The sequence below is a fragment of the Rhincodon typus genome, chromosome 25, assembly GCF_021869965.1.
Source record: "Rhincodon typus isolate 14 chromosome 25, sRhiTyp1.1, whole genome shotgun sequence".
NCBI lineage: Eukaryota > Metazoa > Chordata > Chondrichthyes > Orectolobiformes > Rhincodontidae > Rhincodon > Rhincodon typus.
The window spans coordinates 21,531,759-21,559,189 of NC_063356.1; the positions used below are offsets into that span (position 1 = coordinate 21,531,759).

Consider the following 27,431-nt stretch of genomic DNA (forward strand, 5'->3'; position numbering starts at 1 on the left):
AGCTCTGCACCTTGTTATCTCAGATTCTCCAGCATCTGCAGTTCCTGCTATCTTTGATGCAATACTTTCTGACTCAGGAAGTGAGAACACTCCTATTGAGCTATGGCTGGTGCCTTCAGTAATTATTCATTATATTTCAATGAGCGCTATACCAGTGCGACATACTGCTGGTTGCAAGAGGTTGTGCTATAGACAAACAAGGATTTCACACATGATATCCAGCCAAGATACTATACTGCTCAGTGTGATTCACAATAAATGATAAAGAGAGAACTTAATGGAGTCTTTTCCTGGCCATTATCAGGCTTTACATAATGAAAAATTGCTAAAGTGAAGTCCGCATTAAAATTCAGATTGTTTAAGCAAACTCACCAACACAGGAGCCGGCAAAGTATCAGCTCAGCCATTTTTGTTGATACCCCAGTAAAGCATTTTGTTACAATTGTTATCTAATTGGAATGGAAAATTGTTAAACAGTAGCTAAGGAAACTAGAGTTGTTCAGTTTAGCATAATTGACTGCAAGGCTGACACGTATTGTCCATGACCAAAAATACACAGTTTGCACTGTGATGCACACTATGGTGGAATGGTCAGATAAATTAATTGATTAGCCGTTATGTCAACAATAGCTGCTCAAGTGAAGAATCAGAGAGCAGCCAGTGTCTGTGGAACAGTGTCCAAGTGATCACCAGTTTAAAACAGAAGGAAACGGGCAAAATTTTTTAAACAGATTCAGACAAAACAAATAAGGACAATCTTGCATTCAAGCACAATAAAAAATACAATTATGTTTATACAGACTTGAATATCTCTTTGACAAACCGGGTGCATTCAACAACAGCTGTTGGTACACAAAGGAGAACATTCAAATGATTCTATAGCTATTTATAAAATGAATTAATGATACCAACACAACCCCATCTATCAGTGATAAAATGCTTTCAGCTGCCGGGCTCAACACTATCCATTACTGTTAATTCTGAGAGTAATAACGCCACTTTTATACGCTAATTAAGAGATAATGAACATAAGGGTGTTGCATTATCATCTGCTTTAGCACTGCTGGTTTATTTCCACACATAATGCAAGTTAATGAATAAATAAATATAAACCACAAAAATATATATTCTTTTCGATTCGTGATCTCTCTCTTCAGTACAACACAATAAGCATTCATGACTAGCAGGATTTATTGAGCTAATAGTACTCTTTCCCTGTTGGGTCCATCCATCTAATTTCTTATGATTTTTCCCATAAAAGTAACTTTCTGCTGAAGTGTTAAGCCTTGCTGGAAATACGAATTTACAATATTTTACCACCATTTAAACAATTAAGAGAGTCTAGTGACTGTACAACATAAATAGAAACAATTCAATTTTCTGGATTTTCGGAGGCCAGATGTATGACTCAGATGGATGTTGGGACTGTATGGAAATCCTGATGTACTGACACAAGTGTGGACTGAACGGGAAAGTTTCACTTTCGATGGGCAATTCACCTGCTCCCTGACACCCTTTGTGATTGTCTTTGATTCCAAGTTAGAGTCAGAGACTTGGGTCAGATTCAATGTACTTACACAAATAGTTACCCAGGAAATGTTAGACAGCCTAGGTTTAGTCTAGCTCCTGCATCACTACATAACTGGTCCCTTAACCACAGCCTGTACACCCAACTACACCCCCTCCCCACTTTTCCCTACTAGACACTGACCACTCACTGACCTAACCCACTTACTCATTTGCTGGAAAAGCTCAACAGGTCTGGCAGCACCTGTGAAGGAAAAAACAGAGTTAACATTTCGGGTCCGGTGATCCTTCCTCAGAACCTCGGGTCACTTGACCTGAAACGTTAACTCTGTTTTTTTCCTTCACAGATGCTGCCAAACCTGCTGAGCTTTTCCAGCAACTTCTGTTTTTGTTTCTGATTTACAGCATCCGCAGTTCTTTCAGTTTCCACTTACTCATTTCCCTCTCTCGTCCATGTACCCCCTGTGAACCTGCGCATTTAATCACATTTAGACTGGACATTTAAACTTACCAAACAGCAGCTAGTGAAATAAGAAAGGGGCACGTTTTGACTTCCCCTGACTTCACTGCATTTCACTGCACTCTGTATTTCTGAGCCATTTGAATTCAGAAGACTCCAGTAGAAATACTGAGCAGCGTGTGGTCAGGGAAACTTCTGGAGCAGTGGCAACTTAACAATGATTACTGCTCCTGAGAAGATCTGGGCCAATATCTTTAGTAGCAAAATATAACCATGCTTTGTCAATGAGTTAGAAGGTTGTGAGTTCTGAAATAACTCCATAGAGGCCGGTATCATGTCATCAAGTCACTCTTTATTTACACTTGGAGAGACCTTGACACTGGTCCAACTTCCTCAGAGCCAGCTCTCAGAATGACCAGAACCTTCGACACTCCTATTTATATCTGTCAGCCAGGGCTTCCTGATTGGACCAGATTAACAGCCCCAATCGAGGAACTCATGTTCTATGAGGTCCACCTGGCTGACCACATTACAGTCACTACAGGTTCAAATCTCACTCAGTGTCAAGGCTGGCACTCCAGTGTAGTACCGAGGGAGTGCATTATGAGGTACTGTCTTTTGGACGTGATATTAAATTAAGGTCTGTTCTTTCAGGTGATTGAAATAGTGTCACGGCACCTTTTATAAGGAAAAGCATGGAAATATTCCTGGTGTCACCAATATTTATCACTCACTCTTGTCACCCCAAGAATAGATTATCTGGTCATTTTCAAATTGTTGTTTGTAGCTTGTTGTGTGCATATTGGTGGCCATGTTTCCTTCATTACTATAGTGACTACACTTAAAAAGTAAAAATGGAAAATTTTTTGTATTCTATATTCATTCACATTGAAGGGTGTTACAAGCTTGACCAGCATTTATTGCGCATCCCTAACTGACCAGAGGGTACAAATTGCTGGAAATACACAGTAAAAAGTAGAAAATAGTACATAGTGAAAGTGGAAATGTGCAAAGCTATGGGTGATATGATTTTGTCTGTGGAGGTATTTTACCTGACGCAGCATTGCTTATATTATTTAATAGAATTAGAAACTGGGTACGGGTATTATGGTATTGGAGAATACATCGGAGTTTTATTACAGCTAACTATTAAATTCAAACATTACATTAACAGACCAATGAGTATTTTGTCTAATGTTAAGCTATTACATTATGAGAGGTTAGCATGTTTTCAATAGGGCGTCATGCTTCAAGTGATTCTGGGGTAAGATGAAACAGGTACAATGGACTGAAATGGCCACTTTTTGTGCCATGTCATTTTATGATTTTGATGAGTTGGGATGATTCCATATTTAATTTAAAACTCTGCATAAAGAGAAGGAGTGACAAATGCTGACTGCAAAGGGCAAGTAATGAGAGAAATTGAAGAGAGAGGATAAACCCTTTAGATTCAAAACAAATTTGTACAGAATTCAACAGTGTCTTATGTCATTGAGGATAGTACCTGAGGGTGAAAGACAAGAGGTCATGATAAATTATTAAAGTAGCGTATTGCTGACTTTATAGTCTCATCTGGAATACAGAAAGCACATATATGTATTTAGCAAAAATGTGATCAGGCAATGGAAACTTAGTTTGTTTTATCTGTCAGCTAATATGTCCCTCAAGCTGAACTGGTTCTAAAATATCCACGAGATCTTGGTTCTATGAAGTCACTTACTTGTAGTGCAGTGTGGGTTCCCTAGCATTGGAACAACAAACAAAAAGACATATTCCAACAGTTTCATTGTTCAAGTGGTTGTTGGTGAACGAGCATTTCCACTCTTCTGAAAGGTCTTATGGACCAGGAAATCTGCAATTAGTATCCTTTGTTCTCAGCTATCTATAGCCAAAGAGATGGCAAGACTGGCAAATGTAGGGATACCTACCTACATTAGGTAGATCATAGCACATAGTTTTAGCCTCCTACCACCTCACCTCCACCCCTGGACTTGGAGTGGCCACCAACAGCACCACTTTATGGCATCAAGGTTCTACAACACAATATCACGCTAGGTGGCTAATGCTTGCTTTTGCCCTATATACTGCTGCTTGCGATGGATATTCCAACACACTTTATATATCCTGAAGCTACTTAAATCCTTTGACTGTAGACTAGTAGCCAAATTATTCAATTCAAGCTCATCACGAGAATGAGTGTGTTATTAAGCACAGTCTAAAGGAGGGTTCTAAGTGACTGCAGATCACAGGAAAAAAAATGGTTTCATTCCTATAAGGATTAACTGACATGCAAATGAACAGGAAAGAAATAGCTACATGGACAAAACTTGCTCAAATCAGACTTGTAATTAAGTAGAATGACGTACAGTATCTGCCTGACAAGATTTATAGCAGCAAAAGCTCTCTTCATAAACCACTGCAAAGGAAAGCAGAAGTAAATCAAATGTAAACTGCTAAATAATTATGTTCCAAAGCCCAACTACAAATGAACGCCTTTAATTGGGCTCTAGTGCAAAATAAATCACCCTATTTATTAGTTTCTGTGATAACAAATGTAATTATACTTTTGGGATTTGTTGACATCAATTACGTATGATATGTGCTCAGTTTCAACATGAAGTTGGGGATCGGGAAAACAGCATGAACACCACATGTTTATGTCCTGCACAGTAAAGTTCACAAGGGCACTGGCAGCACCCATTTAGGGTTATCCTCAAAGGCCCTCTAACTCAAACTCCAAACCAATTACTTACAATCTGATCCTAAATCCTCTACCAAACTCCTTTTCATAGGAATAAACACCCCAGCACTGCCTGGACTATTGATAGGTTATTTTACAATCCATTGTAAGGAGCTGTTCCTTTATATTATTTGAGAAATGCTCACTTACAAATTGCTAGGCTACATTCTTGATTCAGTAGAAAGAATTCATTACCTTCCAGCTCAGTATTTGAAATAGAAACAATAGTTCATCTCTCTCTTTTCTTTTGCACTAAGTTGTAGGATGTTAATGGGGGAAGTAAGATTTAGGAAAGGTATTTATCCAAGATACTTCCACATTCTTATCAAAAAGATTACTGCTGATATTTTTCAGTCTGAATTGGTTCTGAAGAAGTTACATTTGATTAAAACATGGTGTCTCTTTCCACGGATGCTGCCTGATCTGTTGAGTATTTCCAGCACCTTGTCTCATTTCAGATTTCCAGCATCTAACTTTGTACAATTCACTGGGGTTGCCTGACAGGCTGCTCAAAATACAGAACCAAGAAACATAGGTTGGAATATCACTGATAACTCGATTGGAAACATGAACATATTTGGCAAAGATTGACCACAACTGATCGCACACAGTGGCACCACCAGGCTAGCCATTGAAATCATCAACCATATCTGGTGACTTGGGGAAAGTGACACCAATGGGTCAGTTAATTCACGGGAGATGGATCAGAGTTTACTGCAGGACTAACAACAAACAGAGCCCATTTGAAAGCAAACTACTTTACCCAGCAGAATGTTTAAAATGTGCATTATAACATAAAGTGTATTTATTAGTCATGTGTGCTCTATTTAAAAAGAATCATTATGAATATTATGAAGTTTTGCATCCGAAACTATAGCAATGTCTCCTAATAAAAGCGGGATCATTTATTCGACAAAATGCAGTGAGTGGAAGACAGTTGCATCATACATAAAATGTGAATAAAATCAATCCTAGTCACTTAAAGAAGTGTTGTTTTCAGGTATGTTTGATGAGGAATTTACTCAATCATCTTCATTTGGCCACCACTAGTCATATTGCCTACAGTCATTACAATGATACAATCATTATTGAGGAAAATCTCTGAAAATTGCTTTGAAAACTTTAAGTCCCGTTTTCCCAGTCAGACGAATGGATCTTGGGCTATTGTGTGACAGTTCTCCTATTATTTCCTATGATGTTGTTCTGGGAATATTCACTGTTGATACTTACCATCTGAGCAATATATCAGAGAGACTGTCTGAATGTGTCAATAAAACAGACACTTTACAACTACTGTCTGAAATTTCTGGTGAACATATCATGCCCTCAGATATAAAAAAGTGTGGAGTCCTTTGAATCAAACAATTCTCCATGGACCACACCTTCTCCTCAATGAGTTTTACATCTAATGCATTATATTGCATGAAATGATATTACACATAATTTTACAGCATCTCAGAATTGTTACAATGCAGGAGGCCATTTGGCCCATCATGTTTGCATAATCGAGCCCCTCCAAATTTTCTAAGGAATGAGCCTCCATTAACCATTTTGACAATCTGGACAATTTAATTTGATCACCAAATTTAGGAATGTCACTTTTTTTAAAAAATCTAGGTTCTTAATGAAAACTAGAAAAGCAAAGGACCAAGCACAGTTCTCCAAGGAACTCTACAAATCATCACTCAATATCTCACACTAAGTTTTGTTATTGTCTAACCAAAGTTTCGTCACAATTGTGTCTGCCCAACTCTCGCAGCTTTAATATGCTACAAGTCTGCAAAATGCATTCCATCTCACACGGAGTTTGAAAGCCAAATGGATATTCAGTGCACAGCACTAGTCAAAATCTTGTTCTGTGCAAAATAAGTGATTTTACCTGGCGTTCTATATCTCTGTAGTGAGAAGCAATTGGAAGTGCATTATTTCATTAAGGTTTATTTAAATAGGAGCGACATGCTACAATCCAATTAGTGTGCGTGGAGTTGATACTGATTTGGTCCATTTAAATGTTACAGTTGTAATAAAAGTTACAGAATTGTAATGGGGAACAATTTTAGTTTTACATTTATATCTAAAATGTATGCATGTCTAACGTGGATGAAACTTATTTTACAACCAGCACATCCAACAAATAGCTTTCTTTGCAGCACGTGTTGCTTTCACCATTATGAAGCAGTGGGACTGCAGGTAACATATGTTGGAAAACATGTTGATTGAAGTGAGTTTACTACCAAGTGTGTCAACATCCAGGGAAAATATGATATACACTGTGAGATATATGACAGGTGCTTGCACAGTCAGGATAACAAAAGTACTTTTTTCTGGTTCAACTGTGCTAGAGGGCAAAGTCAATTAGAATTTTCTGTCTGTCAGATGTTCTGTTACTTAAAAGATATTTGTTCTTAAAATATCTTTACCCAGTCTGCTGTTCTTTAGCTTAAAATGAGTCTGCTTCCATTCTCTAATAGCTGCCCTATTTCTGTATTAACGCATGGAGAATACGGATGTTGTCTAGCCAAGGATGAAGATCCCTAAAGGACACCTGTCAAAGATACTCAGCCATTAAAATATAGAAATTTGTAATTTTCCGTCCAATGGTCACATTATGTCCTAACAGTCCATAAATCTTGAAATACAATAGGTAGTTATTGGATCAGACCCATCAATATTTGGTCAGATTAAAATGTAATTTTATACTCTTTAATTTTTAAAGATGATTTTGCAGGATTGGAATACATAAGGTCAAATTGACAATGTTTGAAGATGTTCATCTTGTCTCAATCCCTCCTCCCCCCTCACCCCACCACCCACCCCCACCATCTCCTCATTTCAGATATGTACAGAGTGGAAGTCATTTTGGCCATGAAAACAAGTATGGTGTTTATTTAATAGTGGGGATGCTCAGAAAGTTTAAAGATGGACTGCAATTATTACAATAGCTGACTTGGAAAAATATGGCTCCTGTCAAACTAGATTAGCGTTCCCATCCTCCCCTTGGGCCTTGGTTCCACCTTAAGTTTTGTAATTATCTTTATTGAACTGTGATGATTTCTCCGTTGTGGTCTAATTAACAATTATAAATTCTAATTTTTTTTCTGTAAGTAACAACGAGGTCAGTAACCTAATATGACATCAGCCATGTTTCCCATGTCAATAATAGTAACAGTTGTGCATCAAGCCTCATCTTAAAATATTGAATACTACAGATTAGTGTGTGTCTGTCATTACGGCAGAAGCCATGAACATCAATGTTAAATTTCAACGTGTGAATATACACCAAGAATATAAACTGATTCTTCAAATCTTTATTCAACTGAATAAAGTGAAGCCATAGCCCAATTTTTCAATTTTTTAAGAGTTAAGATGGAACAAAACAAACAAATTATTTTCCATCTGTGAAAATTATATGACCACAGCAACAGGTTTTCTGAGAATGTCCTTTATGAAAATACAGTACTTAATATTGAACTGGCAAGCTTCCTTCTGAAGAAAATAATTACAGCACTGATTTAAAATGCAAGGACAAATCTGGAGGTAGAGTTGCTCAAACTCAAATTGAATATGCCATTAAAACATCTTTAATCCCATTAAACTCTTTGATACTAAACAAAATTTAGACTAATAAAATTATTCCAAACTCTTTACATTCTATGCCAATGTAACTTGCTTACATTGATACTATCCAGGGCATTAACTGCTTAAGCCACATGCCATAAGAATCAAATCATCATTCTCCTCAACTTTGTCAGTACTCTAACTTTTCAGCTTGAAAATCCATGCTGCAAACTAACATTTTGTTTAAGAACTTCAGATATCTAGCGTGTATAAGCTATTTGGTGCATCAAGTGCTCTTCATCAAAATATTTGTAGGATTATTCTGTTATCAAGCTGTTGACTCTTCCTCTTAGGAGGACATTTCTTCCTACTTCACCCTTTCCTTGAAAAGAAAATAGTGGCAAAACTCATTTGAATTGTTGCACAATCTTCACACAAACTGTGGATATGGTGATCATGAACATTGATTGGGACCCAGATCTGTTGTGTCTCTGTCCTTTTCAGTGATGACCAAAAGATACTCAGGGATTGTAGGGGAAGGTGGATCTCCTGCAATCTCCACAGCAGCAACACTGAAGGAACTGGGAGAACTGGGGTGACATCCTGTGCAAGGACTTTTAATTCATGGTTACTGCATCATTTGGTATTTGCTTAGAATGGCCAAATTGGGTTTTTTTAGAATTCCTTAGGCTTTGGAGTGAGGGCAAGGAAACTATCTTCCTCCTTCAATGATGTAACAAAGCAAAGGGTTCTTACAGTGCAGTGGTAGTGTCCCCACCTCTGCGCCAGAAGTCCCAGATTCAAGTTCCACCCGCTACAGAGGTGTGTGACAACACTTCGGAACAGGTTGATTAAAAATATCGAGAAAAAAAGCCCGAGATTCTGTCACCATGAGGCAGATGTGTGGTCGGAAGGAACCCTTAGAAATGCCTGTTTGCAACAGCTCCAAGCTAATGAGATGACCTCCCAGCGCCCAGGAAAGCTCCCAGTTCAGAGCTCAATGGTAAAAATGAGCTCAAGGCCTTAAACCTATGAGGCCAAGGAACTTAACTGCACATTTTATATGGTGGAATTTTTTTATTTCCTCCTTGGTCCTTACAGACGACTGACTGTAATGAAAATAAGATGTAGGTTTGGATGAAATGATCCAACTAGACAGATCAAGCCGCAGGCCTTGAGTAGTGTGTTGATGCATTCCAGTATAACTGGTGTAAATCTATGTTTGCTTGGAACATTTAGTGACTAGAGCTGTGTTTTCTTTTAAACCACTGCAGTATTCTGGTGACTGGCAGCTCAAACTGCTGAATTTCACATTAAATTCTAGAACACTTTTGGGTCATATGACACTGCAAATCCCCACAATTGTCATTTTGCTTTGTGTCATTATTATTAGGGAGTCTAGTTGGGCAAAAGGAAATCTTCCCAGGGTGTTTGCTATGGAGATTTTCACAGCAGAGACAGGATTAGCACAGCATGCTGTGCTTTCTAATATATTGACCTGTGCTTTTCAACAAAATTCTTGGTTTTCAATACACGAGAGATCTAGGAGCCAACCAGAAATGAGAAGAACAGATAGCAAGCATTCCTGAACTTAAACTATGCTGCAGATCTGTCGCAACCTTTATAATAAACGATGCCAACAAGAATATGTGCATTCTTTCAACTTAATTTCTCCTTATAGTTTGGCCAATAATTAATTTTTAACAACTATGTATCCTATGGTTTTTACAGTTCTAAATGCCTTATTGTAAATAAGAAATATTATACTATTTCCTTTCCTCCTATACTTCTCTTCACAAAACATTGGTTTTCCAATGCAGCACAGAGCAATCAAACAGGTACAATAAGGGCATAAAATTGATTGAGAAATGAAACTACATTGTCCAGAGAGGTTGCAGGACTGTCAGAGGAGTGAGAAGGAATCAGTTTCCCAAGCATAAATGAAAAAAGTAATGTCCAGCCAAGTAATACTCCATCCTTTCCCTGTCACACAATCTCTGTGTTTAGTCAAGAGAAGCTGTGTCCTACCCAGCACTCATCAGTCTCAGAAAATATACTTCAATTTGGTAACCAGCTGTTATCAGGTGATGAAAAATACACCAAATGCATAAATGTCTAAAATCTCCATAAGATTGTCTTTTTTGGTTAACTAGCAAGTGTGCAGAATTCAGTTAAAAATTCTACACTGCAACTCAAAGAGAGTTATGGATTAACATTTGGTGGTTGAAGGTTTGCACACTGGCCATCTGTTTCAGGGACACAAATGAAGCAAAATCCTGACTTTCTGTGAGCAGTAGGGATCCTCGTAAATTAATTTGGAAAGCACAATCGCTGGGTGAAAGACATCAAACGAAAACTGTGCACAACTAGTTGAGAATTGTCAAGCTCTTTCAGAGAGCTATGAGAATGCATGGTATGGGGAATGGAAATGTCATATTGCAGCAGTATTACTGGGATGTATTGTCTCATGGTTCAGATATAAAGTGGAACGTTTTACACGTATTTCATCTGTTTAACTGAGGACAATTTGATGTAGACATCTATGCATTTGTTCAGAATTTTATAGCCATAACAAGTGGAGGAAAAGGTTGGATATCACATGTCATTTGTCCTGTATCTAAGGAGTCCAGAAACACTTGTGATTGTAATACTTTTCAGGATCATAAAATGTACCACTTGGTCTTAGATCAAATGTTGGGGAGTGAGTGTTCGGTAAAATGTTAGAGAACACCAGCTCCTTCAACAACTTTCTCCTGGTCTGGATTGACAACGGCCTATCAATCACAAAACTGCTGCTCTCAAGAACTGCTTCCTTAAAGCTCTCATTGTTTTCAGAAGTATTCTAAAAACACTTTTTTTTAAATTGTGATGGTACTACAGCTTTAAGAGGTGTATTTTGTCCTTTTTTCATGAATGTTGAGACAGAGGCCCCAAATGGTCTGCTCAAATCCAACAAAGCAAACAGCTTGTGAGGTCTTGGGTGTTTTTTTTAAGTTGGAACAATAGAAGCAGCCTGAATGGGTGGGTCAAGCTCCCATGGAACCAAGATTTTTAGTTTTAGCTTTCTGCAGTTGCTGGCAGCTTGAAGTTGGATGTAGAAGCTCTTATTCCTCTCTCTGTTGCAGCTAAAAGCTGGGGTTCTCTTCCTGCTGCTAGAATTCCACATGAGACAATCTATTTTACTGAATTTGCCTTTGCTAAGTGTGTGTTTATGGGATGTTATGATATTGGAACAATTAATTAATTGTAGTTTATATATATTATTTTGTTAAGCATTTTGAAAGAGTTACAGTTAAGCCAATTATTTACTTTATTTATATTTTGTCTGTACTTTAACTGGAGTGAAAAAATATTGTAATGTTTTGCTTAATGTCGAGTCGTTTCACCAATCAAATTTCATCTGGAACACAACGCCTTACACTTGCCTTTAAAATAAGAAATTGTTAAGATCTAGACTATCTTCTTAATATATTTTGAGGGGGTTTGGTTTGGTCCATCAAAATATTTTTAACCCTTTCATAAACGTTTTGTTTCCCTATCCCACGGCACTATTTGAAAAAGAGTAGGAATGCTTTCTCCTGACTACTTATCCCTCAACCACTAGATTATCTGGATATTTATCTCCTGGATGTTTGTGGGGCCTTGCTGTGCAGAAATTAGCTGTCATGTTTATCTCCATAGCAACGCTGATTATAAAGTGAAGCATTTTGGAATGCCCTGATATTGTAAAAGATATTATAGGAATAAAGTTCTCTCTTTTATCACAAAATTTCCCCACAGGCCTTTCATAACCATAGTCTTAAAATAGACCAGATTTTTAATTAATTCACTGCTAAAAGAATAACATTTGGTAATGCATAGCTTGACTTAACACCACTTAGCACTCAAACTTGACATGACTTTTAATGAAAGGGGGCAGCTTACCCTTGAATGTATCAGCCCTTTACGGAACTCAAGACTCTTATTTTAGATTGTTCTCTCTTAACTTGCTCAAGACATGATTTGGCAGAGATGCATATTACCGATTATGCTGAAGCTGTATAAGGCTCTGGTCAGACTGAATATTGTGTGTAGCTTTGATCCCTTATCTATGGAAGGATGTGCTGGCCTTGGAAGGGGTCGAGAGGAGGTTTACCAGAAAGATCCTGGGGATGAAGGGCTTGTCAAATGAACAGCGGTTGAGGATTCTGGGTCTGTACTCAATGGAGTATAGAAGGAAGAAGGGAGATTTAATTGAAATTTACGGGACCCTGAAAGGCCTGGATAGAGTGGCTGTGGAGAAGATTTTTCTTCTAGTAGGAAGACTAGGACCTGAGGGCACAGCCTCATGTGAAGAGATGACCCTTTAGAATGGAGATGAGGAGGAATTTCTTCAGACAGAAGGTGATTAATCTGTGGAACTCATTGTCACAGGAGGCTGTGGAGGCAAGTCATTGACTGTGTATAAGACAGAGATAGTTAGAGTCTTGATTAATAAGGGGATCAAATATTATGGGGAGAAGGCAGGAGAATGGGGTTGAGAAACGTATCAGCATAATCAAATGGTGGAGCAGACTAAATAGGCCAAATGGCCTAAGTTTGCTCCTATGTCTTATGGTCTTATGAAACATGAAGTGAACAGACAACCGAACAGCACACTTCAACTCAAAATGTTGAAAATCTCTCTCTCTCTCTCATCTGAGCAGGCTAACTCTTCCCTTGTGCAGTCTTGATGCTCAAAAAACATTGAATGCCAAATGGCATGAGGCCAAGATGGTGCACAAAGCCATCTTCCAACTGGATCCGTACAATTGTGTCAATTACTGTAATGCAGACACATTTTACTTTTGCTACATTTGAGTAGTTAATTTATAAATCATTTTTCTCAGGAAATGAGGGATGTGAGAAAGGTAGTAGTTGTTTCTCCAAGAAATTGGCAGTGGGCCTTCTTCTTTAGCCACTGCAGCTCTTATGGCAATGGTTCTCACGCAATAATTTCATGGAGGGAGATACACATGAGGTACACTGTGCATTGTAGATCATTTAGAGTGCCAATGTTGGAGGAGCTGGATATAGATAGATAAATGACATTGGCAGAGTTATACTGAAGCAGTTCCATTTGGAAAGCAGGTATTTTTGATCCAGCAATCTTTACATTACTGTGTTGGCAGACCATGTACGTGATTTAAGATTATAGTGGTTTTCCCTCTACCTTTGTGCTTTCAAAATGTAGGAACAGGTCACAATGGCAAAACAGTTGTTGTGCCTACTAACCCAGAAGCTAGAACAATAGGGCAAAGAATGTAGTTTTAAATCACAAAACAGCTTAATAATTTAAGCTTCAAAAATACCACTAAGGGTCTTGAATGGGACAGAAACTCAACTGTAATAACCACCACCATAGTTACCTGGTCTGGCTTTTTATGTGAATCCATCACATTCCCAAATTAATGTGTTACTGCTATCTGAGATGACCCAGCCAACAGTTCAGTTGTATCTGGGATGAGTGGGCAGTAAAGAATAGCCTTGCAACATACTGAGAATTAATTTTAAAATTTAATAACATTCCAAAATGTTAACACCAAATGTTGAGAGTTGTAGCAAATGTCACGTGTTCCTATTTGTCAAAAATTAAATTTGGGTCCTCAGAAACTAAATCATATACATGGTTTATCTAGTCATTTCTAAAATTATCATTCTACTGCTGTGACGTGGTCTAACCTAAACACAAGTCTAAAAATAATGGTTTATCAATAATTCTGTTGGCAGGAAAGGTTATCTAACAGCAGGATATGAATTATTTCTTTCTTCCAACTCCCTAGTCTTGTCATACTAAATTAAAGCAATCAACATAAATAGAAAATCAGAAGTACACACTTGAACCAGTGGAGCAGAGCGAGAAAGAACAGAGTCCCAGTGTACTCTGTGGCCTGTGGGATGTAGAATCTTTACTGAAATATCGTATCAGTCATAAGCAAGCTCCTAACCCACAACATAGGAAATGACAAACCACTTTCTATCAAACAGCAGGTAAACAGATGGGTGTTGGAGGATTTCTATTTGTCTTGCTCTGCTTTACAATCAGTTTCTTGACCAATATTAAAAAGGCAGGTTGCAGAATTCATTATCAATGTTAATGAATGCATAATAAGGAGATTTACACAAATGTACATTTGTACTACCACACAGAGTGAAGGAACCGATTAGCAGGTTCTCACTGAAACACTCGGAAGTTAAAAGGAAATTAAATATCTTAGTGACAGAAAAGCTACTGGGTAGTTTCAGAGGAAATAATTTACTTTGGTTAAGTACCATTGGAAAGATTCAGAAGTATACAGCGGCTACTAAATGCCACAAGGATGTGAGACAACTAAGAATAGTAAAAGCTCATGTACCTAAAACAAAGACTGACTGTTTCCCATGATTACTTACCTCCCTTAGGAGACTAACTAGGTCAGCAGGATCCCACTGCAGTACACATTTACCATATCTTATTGGGAGGTGTGTGTTTGTGGGGGCGAGCGGTTTATCATAGTGAGTTGAATAAAATTCACAGCACAGAAGTGGGGTCTTTGTGCCAACTAGTGTAATTCACATAATCCTCATACACTACATTCTCTAACCTTATCAGCATTGCCTATCTTCATCACGTATAATTTAGTTTTTAAATGTGTTTATACTGTTTTTCTTCATTCTAAGCACTCTAAGAATGGATGTACGCATGTATATGTCAACCTGCACAAATAGCAAAAGTTACCAATAGCTTCTAACTAGCTGACAATTCAAAAGTTCAGAATGTAGACCCATAGCATGCAATGAAAATGTGGCTGGACATGAGCATGTCATTGCCTAAACTGAAGGTACGCTCAGCATTCTATTCATTGTGAGACTGTAGAAATTGTTGGCTTTTATTGATAAATTCTAATACGTTCTGCTGTGAAATCTGAAAAATAGTTGTGAAATTGTTCACAATGTGTCACAGTGATGAGGAAGGATTTTCCTCTCCCCCTGTTTGCATATTCTCCCTGTGTCTGTGTGGGTTTCCTCCAGGTGCTCCGATTTCCTGTCACAGTCCAAAGATGTGCAGGTTAGGCCGATTGGCCATACTAAATTGCTCATAGTGTCCAGGAACGTGCAGGCTAGGTGGGTTAGCCATGATAAATGAGGGGTTACAGGGATGGGGGAAGGGTGGCTGGATCTGGGTGGCATGCTCTTTGGAGGCTTGGGGTAGAATCATTGGGTTGAATGGCCTCTTTCAGCACTGTAAAGATTCTATTCTATTCTATTCGATCTTAATCATTCACAGGAGTCATTTTCATTCTCTTATTTTCCCACCTGTATCCACTCGATATAAACTGGAATTCCTGACCCAACTCTCCCCTTAGCTTACAGAAGCATTCTTCTCACATTCTTCCTGCTTCTTTTACCTTTTCTTTCCAATTAGATTGGTGCAGTTCAGACTCCTGAGCATTCCTCTGTCCCTTTCAAAGCTGCTTTGGCCTTCAACACAATGCTGTTTTACTGGTGGAGCAAATGTTACTGTACGCTGTGTACCTAATTCCACCTGCAGCATGTAGAGGGCTCCCATCTTCTGGAGTATGGCAATATCAAATACCAACAGCACAGGATTAGAGGGGCATCAGTGCTGATTCTGATTCACAAAAGGAGTCAACTGTACAGGGTAAAACATTGACCACTGGCATTCATGTCATCATATTTCCCTTATTGTGTGAAAAGTATCTCCACACAGGAAGATCGCTTGATAAAAGTAAACAAATCCAGATTCCTAACGTGTTAGAATTATGAATAACCATCATGTCACTTTTACAGCATAAGGACTCTCAAGTAAAAAAACCCAAAATGGGTGCTTTTGTATGAGATTCAGACACTTTTTTTATTGTGGCTAGATCTGGACTTCTCAGTTGATTCCATTTGGTTCACTATATTATTGTTTACACATAATAATGATCTATATTAAACAAAACATGTTCTTAAACAAAGATATGAATCCATATTTCCTTTCCACTAATGTCAGCAGTTTTCCATACCTGTCAAGTTGAATGTCCTGCCCACGCTAACTAAACAACTTTGGCTGACAAAGTCCTTTTGAGCCAGGAGACAAAGGGCAATCTTGTCCGCGACCATTTCCTCACAGTCATCAATGAAATGCGAAATACAAAGCTCAGATCTGGAGTATTTAATGTACGTATTGACGACTGGCTATTACATGAAATGGTACACACTAAGCAAGACTTAAAAAATGAAGAAAAAATTGTCGTAATGTTGACATCCCAGAATTGATGGTCTGTTCATTTTACTGCTCAAGCACACATCGCTTTTTGGCAAAAATGCTTCACTCAGATTAATTGCACTGCTGCTTACTGAGCGGGTAGAGCCGAGAGTCAGCTCATGGCCCGACACACGGACAACAGTAGACATTTGTGCCCACTCCAGGAGTTACAGGCAAAGGTTCGTTGTGAAAATCTCACCCTGTTGACTCCAGTAGGTTTTACATGCTCTTTATGGACACCTAGTGTGCATTGCCTTCCAACTGCTCCTATTCTATGCTGTACAATCCTTTTTTTGATGAAAACACACGAGGTTCTTTCAAAAATAGTATTAAGCCACATTACTTTGTCATTTTATAAAATTATCATTCTTTTAAAATTCTGCTTGTGAACTAACTATTTTAACAAATAAATGAAGATTGCCCACCTTTAACCCGAGTTATGATCAGTGAAAGCAAGAGAATTCTGTTATCATTGCCCAATGCAACAATTTAAGAGATTACTTGGTGCTGTGTTATAGCAACATGCACACAACATATTGGGAAGGGATTACACATGATAGGCTGCAATATATTTAAAGTGGGAATGCCAAAAAAGGATAACATCTGCATGTACTGTTACAATTAACCGCATCGAGTCTGTAGAATCGTATTCCTTTTCCAATTCACACCAATCGCCAGTCACACACTATGCTCCAACTGTAATAGCTCTACAAATGCAATATTAAATGCTGTCAGTGTCATCTTAGCATGCCCTGCATGAATCAGACCACTTCCAATTGGTGGGCTCACTCTGGATTTTTCTTTAAGTAAGTAGCAGCTCCTCAACCTCTCCACTGACCGGCTCAAATACATCAACAGCAAATTATAAATTTTAATTTCAACCACCAACAATAAGTTAAACTCTGAAGGCAAAAAACGACATCATGAATAATTGACTATACACTAATCAAAATGAATATTGTGCTTGTAATTAATAAACTCTTCATTTTAAGCAGTTTTTACAATGTACACCAGATTTCTCATGACATTGTGTCACAGTGAGAAAGGTATTCTGCTTTATAATGAGTGCGACCATAGGCATGTTACAGAAATTAATGTGATATTTACAGAAAGTGTATATTATATGCAAGATTTCTAGCCAAATGGAAACAGATACGATTAAGTTTCAGAGTCAGTCAGAAACAGAACAAAATTAAAATGAATGCATTGAATGGCATGGCAGTTTCCCATTAATATTGATCACTTAGCTACTGGACTCAAATCAGGAATGAGGTGAAATATTCACAACTGATTGGCTAGTATTAGCTACAACAACACTGAAGAAGCTCAGCACAGTCCAGGAATAAGCAATTTGCTTGACTGGCGCTTTTGCCACCAGATGCAATATCCATCCCCAGCACCGCTGGAACCCTGTGGTTGCAGCATGCATGATTTACAGGATCTACTGTAGAAACTTAGAAGGTTATTGCAACAACACCTCCTTCATGAATCACGATGAAGGACAAGAACAGAACTGTCATAAGAATATTTTCATCCACAATTTGCCCTCCAAGACACACACCATCCTGTTTGTTCTTGATATTCATTTATTGCCAATTGTTAATTATGCTGAGACAGTGTTGCTAGGCTTCCACTTTGAGCTGTTGCAGTTTAAATGAATAGGCCATTGCAATACTATTGGATACGCAGTTCCAGGATTTTGACTCAACGACAATTAAGGATACAAGTCCAAAAAATGGTGATATATGTGAATGACTTGGAGGTGTTGCTCCTTTTCTGTTGCCCTTGTCCTTTTAAATGGTAGAAATGACTGGTTTGGGAGTTACTGTAGGATACATCATGGCAAGTTGCTTGCTGCAGTGCAACTTGTAAAGAATTTGAACTACGAGGAGAGGTTTAGGGTAGTGGATACAGTAGTGACCAAATAGCCTTGTCCTGGATAGTGCTGAACTTCTTCAGTGTTGTAGCAGCTTCACGCATCCTGATAAATTTGATTTGATTAATTATTGTCACGTGTACCGAGGTAAAGTGAAAAGTTGTGGTTGGTGTATAGTACCAGCAGATCATACCATAAGAAGTGCATAATGGTAATAGAACAGAGCGAGGAGTACAATGTTACAGTTGCAGAGAAGGTGCACAAAGAGCAAGTTCTATGCCTAGGAAAAGTAAGTGGTACTTGTCACTTGATCTGTGCAAACCTGGATGCTGCTCAAACCGTGCTGCATGTACCCATGGATGGTCTCTACCTGAGCTGTGCTGGAGCTGATGTTTTTATCAACTTCAAAACTAGGGAACTAGAGAGGATTTTAAATAGAATAATGGGAGTAAGGAATTAAATTTGGGAAGATGTGTTAAATCAAGGCCAAAGAGAAAGCTATTTATATGGGAAATGATAAACCTAACATGACAGAAAAGGTCAGAGACAATGAATTCAAAAGAATCAGCTCACAGTCAATACTAGAAATTACAGATGGAGTAAAAGGATAAAAGTAACGGCTCTGAATCGGAATGCACAAAACATTCAAAACAAAACAGACACACTGAGAGTGCGAACTGAGATAAGTATGATCTGGTAGCCATTACAGACACAAGTCTGCAGGATGACATGAATTGGGACTTGAATCTTGAAGGGTCAGGATACTTAAAATGACAGGAAAGTAGGAAAGGGTGGGGATTGGCTTGTTAATTAATGTTGGCATGAACACAATTGAGAGGGAAAATCTAAATTCAGAAAAGCAAAATGTGAAACCAGTTTAGGTAGACAGGTCCCTAACAGTAACTATATGGGACATAATGAGAGCCTGTCAGAAAGGCACAAAGATAATCATGGGAGATATTAATCTATTGGAAAAGTCAGATGGGCAAAGGTACCCTAGGTAAAGAGATCATAGAATGTTTTTGGGAAAGCTTCTTAGAACAGCATGTCCTGGAGCCAACTAGAGAGCACGCTATTGTGCAATGAAGGATTCATTCAAAATCTCATGGTGAAGGCATCCTAGAAAGCAGTGACCATGAATGTATCCATTCTGTTTGAGGGAGTGGAGAGTCAGTTTGAGACTATACTTTAAAATTTGAATAAGGGCATAAAAGCAGAGTTGGCTAAAGGGAATTGGCAGATTTTGTTAAAGGACAGGCCAATAGAGATGCAGTTGCAGACATTTAAGGGGATATTTCAGAGTATGCAGAATAAGACCATAAGACATAGGAGCGGAAATTAGGCCATTTGGCCCATCAGGTCTGCTCCGCCATTCAATCATGGCTGATAAGTTTCTGAACCCCATTCTCCCACTTTCTCCCTGTAACGTTTGATTCCCTTGACAAACTAAAAAGCTATCTATCTCTGTCTTTAATATACTCAATGACCTGGTCTCCACAGCATTCTGTGGCAGTGAATATCATAGATTCACCACTCTCTGGCTGAAAAAGTTTCTCCTAATCTCCGTTCTAAAGGGTCTTCCCTTTACTCTAAGGCTGTGCCCTCGGGTCCTAGTCTCTCCTACCAATGGAAACGTCTTCCCAGCATCCACTCTGTCCAGGCCATTCAGTATTCTGTAAGTTCCAATTAGATTTCCCCTCATCCTTCTAAATTCTGTCGAGCCAAAGTCAGCCAGAGTCCTCAAATGTTCCTCATATGTTAAGCCTTTTATTCCTGGGATCATTCTTGTGAACCTCCTCTGGACCCGCTCCAGGGCCAGTACATCTTCCTGAGGTATGGGGCCACAAATTGCTCACAATACTCTAAATGTGGCCTGACCAGAGCTTTATAAAGCCTCAGAAGTAGGTCCCTGCTTTTATATTCATGTCCTCTCGAAATAAATGCCAACATTGCATTTGTCTTCCCAACTACGAACTCAACCTGCAAGTTTGCCTTAAGATAATCCAGTACTAGGACTCCCAAGTCCCTTTGCACTTCAGATTTCTGAATTTTCTCCCCATTTAGAAAATAGTCTATGCCTCTATTCTTCCTACCAAAATTCATGACCTCTTTGTATTCCATCTGCCACTTTTTTGCCAACTCTCCTAACCTGTCCTGATCCTTCTGCAGCCTCCTAGTGTCCTCAATACTACCTGTCCCTCCACCTATCTTTGTATCATCTGCAAACTTAGACCCAATGCCCTTGGTTCTTTCATCTAGATCATTAATGTGTAAAATGAAAAGTTGTGGTCCCAACACTGACCGGTGTGGAACACCACTTGTCACTGGCTGCCATCCTGAGAAAGACCCTTTTAACCCCATTCTCTGCTTTCTGCCAGACAGCCAATCTTCTATCCATTCTAGCTCCTTGCCTCTAACACCATGGGCCCTTAACTTACTCAGCAGCCTCCTGTGCGGCACCTTGTCAAAGGCCTAATTGAAGTCCAGGTAGATACTATCCATTGGCTCTCCTTAGTCTAACCTGCTCATTACCGCCTCAAAGAATTGTAATAGATTTGTCAGACACAACCTCCCCTTGATGAAACCATGATGATTTTGCCCTGTTTTACCATGCACTTCCAAGTATTTAGAAATCTCATCCTTCACAATGGACTCCATAATCTTACCAACAACTGAGGTCAGGCTAATCGGCATGAAATTTTCTGTCTTTTGCTTTACTCCCTTTTTAAATGCGGGGTTACATTAGCAAATTTCCAGTCCTCTGGGACCCTCCCTGACTCCAGTTATTCTTCGAAGATCACCACTAATGCCTCCACTATCTTGTCAGCTATCTCCTTCAGAACTCTGGGTGTAGTCCATCTGGTCCAGGTGATTTATCCACCTTCAGACCTTAAATAGATACATTCCAATGAATAAAAAAAATTCAAGGGGCAGAGCGACCATCTGAGTTTAACTAGAAATGTTAAAGATAGTATCAAAATAAAAGAGAAAGCATGTCATTGTGCAAAGACAGGTGGACGTAGGAAGATTGGACCAAATATAAAATTTACCAAAAAAAAGGTAAAATTAGAAGATAAGAGAAAGATAGTTGTAAATATAAAAAGAGAATAAGAGTCTCTTTTATATTTTGAGAAAAAAAATAAAGTATGTGATGGTCGTTTGAAAGTCCGATTCGAGAATTAATATGAGGAAATGGCAGGTGAAATGAACAGGTGTTTTACACCATGTTTCACTGTAGAGGATACAAGAAATATTCCTAAGGCAGTGATACATCATAAAATGGAAAGGAAGGAGGAACGCAGGAAAATCATGAGCACCATACAGACATATTGTACTGAGTCAATTGTTGGAGCTATAAGGCTAACAAGTACCCAGATCCTCACAGACTTCATTCTAGGGTGTTAAAAGAAGTGGACGGTGAGATTGTTGATGAAATGATTTTAATTTTCCAAAGTTTCCTTAATATGAGACATTAGACTGGAACATAGTGAATATAACTCCTTTATCCAAAAAAGGAGGGAGTCAGAAAGGAGGAAGCCACTGGGGTTCCTCAGTTAGCAGTGTTGGGACTGCAACTATTTACAATATATGTTAATAACTTGGAGGGAAGAAGTGAATGTACTGTAGCCAGATTTACAGGTGACACAAAAATAGGTGGAAAGGCAAGTTGTGACATGAATACAAACAGTTTGTAAAGGGATACTTATAGGTTGGGTAAAAATAGGCAAAAATTTGGCAAATGGTGTAATAGTATGTGAAAATGTAATGTTGTTCATTTTGGGGGTAACGTGCTGTGAATAAAGGAGAATCAGTGAATGTGTTATGTTTCGAGGCCTTTGATATGGTGCCACAACGAAGGTTGTTGTAGAGAATACAAATTCATGGTGTAGTGGGTAGTTTATTGCCATGGGTAGAAGATCGGCTGGCCAACAGTATAAATAGGTCTCTTCTAGGTGAAAAGATGCTGGACTAGTGCTGGAACCTCAACTTTCTATAATTTATATACATGACTTAAATGAAGGGATGGAAGGTATGGTTGCTTTTACTTTATTGGTCAGGGAATTTACAACAAGGGTCAGAATGTTATGTTTCTGAAGAAGGGTCCCGACCCGAAACGTCAGCCTTCCTGCTCCTCTGATACTGCCTGGCCTGTTGTGTTCCTCCAGCTCCACACTGTGTTATCTCAGACTCCAGCATTGGCAGTTCTTACTATCTCTCAGAATGTTATGTTGCAGCTTTATAAGACTGGTTAGGCCACACTTAGAATATTGCATTCAGTTCCGGTTGCCACATTACAGGAAGGATGTGGAGGCTTTGGAGAGGGTGCAGAAGAGGTTTACTAGGTTGCTGTCTGGATTAGAGGGTACGAGCTGTAAGGAGAGGCTAAAAAAACTTTGGTTGTTTTCTCTGGAGCGGTGGAGGCTGAGGACTGACTTGATAGAAGTCTATAAAATTATGAGATGCATAGATTGGGCTGATGGTCAGAATCTTTTTCCCAGAGTTGAAATGTCTAATAATAGGGGACATGCATTTAAGATCAGAGGAGGAAAGTTCAAAGGAGATGTGAGAGGCAGGTTTTTTATACAGAGAGTGGTAGGAGTCTGGAACGTGCTGCCAGTTGTGGTGATGGAGGCAGATATGGCCAGGGCGTTTAAGGGACATTAGATAAGCAAATGAATATGCAAGGAATGGAGGGATATGGACCGAGAGCAGGCAGAAGAGATTAGTTTAATTTGGCATCATGTTCGGCACAATAACTCAGTTGAAGAGACTGTTCTGTGCTGTACTGTTCTATGTTCTATCATCAAATTTGCTGGTGATGTAAAAATAGGTAGGAAGGTAGGTTATGAAGAGGATGCAAGGAGGTTACAGAAAAATAGTGATAGTTTAAGTGATTGGGCCAAGATGTTGCCTATGGGATATAATGTGGAAAAAAACATGAAGTGGTCCATTTTGGCAGGAAGAATAGAAACAAAGCATTTAATCTAAATGGTGAGAGATTGCAGACCACTGAGATGCAGGGGAATCTGGGTGTCCTTATGCATGAATTGCAAAAGGTTAATATGCACGTATAGCAAGTAATTAGGAAAACTAATAAAATGTTATCATTTATCATCAGGGGAGCTGAATACAAAATTCAGCAGGTTATGCTTCAGTTATACAAGGCAGAGGTGAGACCACATTTAGAGTATCCTCTGTAGCATTGGTCACCTTATTTAAGGAAGAATGTAAATGCATTGGAAGCAGTTCAGGGAAGGTTTGCTAGTATAATTCCTGGAATGTGTAGCTTGTCTTTTGAAGAAAGCTTGGGCAGGCTAGGCCTATATGCACTGAAGTATCAAACAGCAAAAGATGACTTGATTGAAATATACAACCTCTTGAATGGTTTTAATGGGGTAGGTGCGGAGAAGATATTTCCTCTTATGGGAGACAACAGAACTATGGATCACTCTAAAAATCAGGGGTTGCCCATTTAAAACAAAGATTAGGTGAATTTTCTTTATTAAGCAAGGGGTTAAAGGTTATCTGGGGTAGGCAGGAATGTGGATTTTAGGTTGCAATCAGATCAGCCATGCTCTTATTGCATGGCAGAGCAAGCTAAAGGGAATGATTTGTACGTTCAGCTGGATCGATATGTAAAGGGTCCTTGCAAACTAGAACTGATTGTCAAAAGATGGTTGCATTACATTCAATGCTGCCAGCTGGATCTCAGCTTTTGCTTTCTACTTTACTGTAGTTAATAAAATCATCCTCTCTATTAAGAAATATTTTATGCACTTTCATATTTAATTCACAGCCTGAATGAATGAACTCCTTTCCTAATGTAAATTCTAAATTATAATCTAGAATAATCACACTGAAAATAATGGAACAAAATTGGTCATACATTGACTATAATTCCTATTGTTATTAATTAGTCAAAATCTCATTACCACTAGAACCAGGAAAACTAAGTTGTCAGCATTTCTTAAAGGCAAATATTAGAACACTTCCCACACAAGGATTATTTGAGTTGATATTAGATCTGTGAATACAGCAAGTCACTTCAGTCAATGTACTTATAGCTTTTGAATGTCATGTAGTCCTGACAATCAGCTTAGCTATTAGTCTATGCTAAAATGAATTGAATGCAGCTGTAATTCAGTACAATTTATAACACTGCCTTCAGATGGCACAAATCAGTACAGCCCTCTGCTGCTGCAATACATAAAAATTCCACCACCGAAAAAGCTACACTTTGGATTTGCTATGATTTCCACTGAAAAGGAATTCATGGACTTTTACAATGCTACATGAAGAAGATAGAATAATTCCTACATTATTTTTCAGACCTAATTAATTTGATTTTAAGTTTACAAAATATTCTAACAAAGCTTTCTTTAACCTTTCAAGGATTGGAATGAAATCCTACGTATCATTGAATAGTAAGTTTGATATTAGGATTTTTTTTACCTTCTATGGTATAAATAATATATTTGGACATTATGATAGTTCAGTTGGGAAAAGCAGGGTGCAGCTGAACCTTATAGCTTAGGATGTCTGAGTTTTGGCTCCTAGTCTCTGCTGATCAGAACTAGGACAGCTATAGGAGCACTCCAATTGATCAAAGGAGAGCAAATGAGTCAGTCAAGTTTCTTGCTACCTAGGGCAATAGAGACCAAAAGTAAAAGATAGACTGCACAACTTGTGTGTACAGGATTGGGATGGGCTCCGAATTCTGCCACTGCTTGCAATAGGCTGGATTCTCATATAAAGCATGGCCACTCAGTTATTCTACAGGGCATTCAGTGGAACTCTCTTCAACTGGAGCCTGATGTATTCAGGAGAAGGAGGACACTGGCAAAAAAAAATGCTTTCAAACAAACTTACGGTTCAGTTAAACCTCATCTCAACAGAATTTCAATTTTGAAATAATCTGTAATGGATGATTTCTTTTTTGCAGAAAGCTTCAGAATGTCTCCAGCTTCCCAAGTCTTAAACTTACAAAGAATGAAAAATGTGTTTACTGAAAAAGCAATGTTCCAAATACCAAATGAATCTTTTTTTTCTAAATTTGTTATGTTAAAAATAGTCAATCCCATTAGTGACAACATCTGTCTCGCGGAAGACAATAGACCAATGATTTTATACAATAGAACAACTGCTGAACTCTATTGCTATGTCAATTCTATTACTGACTAATATCATGGAAAACGCCAACATGTGTCTACTAGCATTACGGTTTTCATTAAAAAGAATGCCTAGAGATGGTTACTATCAATTCATTCATCTTTTTGTTTTGCTTCGAATTGAAGTCTAAAAGGAGTTCATGTTATTGCGGAAGCTTTGGTTCATGAACAGGCATTTTACATTTCTGTAAGTTTCTAACTCTAAAGACGAAAAATGATGATTTTAAAGGACAACTTTCAATAATAATGCAAACCAAACAAAACCCTCCTTTCCCATAGCCATAGTTTTTAATATTAAAAACCGCAGCAGCATGATTGCAGCAAACAGTACAAGAGTTTGTTACTATTGCTGGGAGTTAGGCTTGTGATAGCTGACTTCTTCCTCTTCGTGCCCTCAAATAACCGAAGGAAACGAAATCTTTCCCGTTACTTCCTCCAAGCCCTTCCAAAAGATACATCCTTTGTGAAATTCTTGGATGTTTATCCTGTAGAGGTAGATATACAAACTTCGGTTGATAGGCAGTGAAATTCCCCTTGAATCAGACACTTCCATCAGATTCGGAATTAACGGAGCCCGTCTGAGTTCACAACGAGGTTGGATTTTTATCACGGATTTCTCAGGGTCTGCAAGCGCTCCTCATAAACCAATCTGCAGCGGCGTTTAAAAAATAAACTGGCGAACATGCTTTGCGTGTGTGTACGCGCAATTTTATTTTACGTGTAAAAGACAACTTACAGGTTATTGTCAAACAAAACTAGAGAGGATTTCAGCAGTGAAACAGTTAAACTTGATTGAATATAGTCTTCTTACCTTCGTTGTGCACATTTCCAATCCCTTCTCCAGTGCCTTTTCACACGAGGTTTGTAAATCCTGGTCCGGAGAGTGAAGGGAGCACAGTCCTGTGGCCGGGTCCACATAACAGTCGGATTTTTTCCATGTGTTTATGTGTCTGCTCTTACACAGACCAAGTCACGTTAACGTCGGTGGGGAGGGAGTTAGCCACAAATCCCTGCCGCATCAGCTGCCCCCCTCCCCTTGGAAGAGCAAGCGCTAATAAATACTCGACAGCCGGAGAGAGAGAGAGACAGAACATCTCCTGAGAGCCGAGAGAGCAGTGTTCACCATCTGCATCTGTTTGTAGCACGGGTTACCGGCTTTGTTCCGGGGCTTCTCACTGTGCCATGTAAATCAGAAACAAGTCAGCAGCTTGTTAGTGATGCCCATCTGTTAACTTAGCCGTTTGTCTGCTGATCTCTTTAAGCACAGACACTGCAGAGCGCAGTCGGATCAGCTCAACCAAAACGTGTAATGCAATTCTTCAGCCTAGGGAATTATCTGGTATAGGGAGGGATTGTTATATAGAGATGTAGTAATAAGCCTTCACAATACTATAGCCCAGCATTAAACTCCAGACATCCTGACCTCAGCTCTGTTAGAAAGCTGTAATTTTGATTTTGCTTCCTCCACACACTGAAACTATCTATAAACCACATAACGAAATCTCCCTGGATAGCTCATAGTCTCATAATAATTCTCGCCAGAAAGAAAAGTTAACATAAAAATAAACACATCCACGTTTAGCAAGCCAAAGAAAAGCTGCACAGCAGCATTGAACAGATTTGCAATCACTTTGCAAACACAATGCACTTGTTCAGAAAATGTTCCAAGCATCAGCCCAGTGATTACAGACTAACTTCATTGATGGGAGTTAGTAAGAACTGCCAATGCTGGAGTATGAGATAACGCAGTGTGGAGCTGGAAGAACACAACAGGCCAGGCAGCATCAGAGGAGCAGGAAAGCTGACGTTTCCGGTCAGGACCCTTCTTCAGA

General features: G+C 38.7%; 1 long non-coding RNA gene across 1 annotated transcript in view; it reads right to left on the minus strand.

Annotated features, from left to right (window-relative positions):
- The window catches only part of LOC109915501, a 114,385-nt gene extending 87,692 nt beyond the window's left edge, over positions 1–26,693 (minus strand). Inside the window, exon 1 of the long non-coding RNA XR_007264757.1 lies at positions 26,411–26,693. This is a non-coding gene — a long non-coding RNA (uncharacterized LOC109915501). The remainder of the gene's footprint in view (positions 1–26,410) is intronic.
- Between the last annotated feature and the right edge of the window lie 738 nt (positions 26,694–27,431).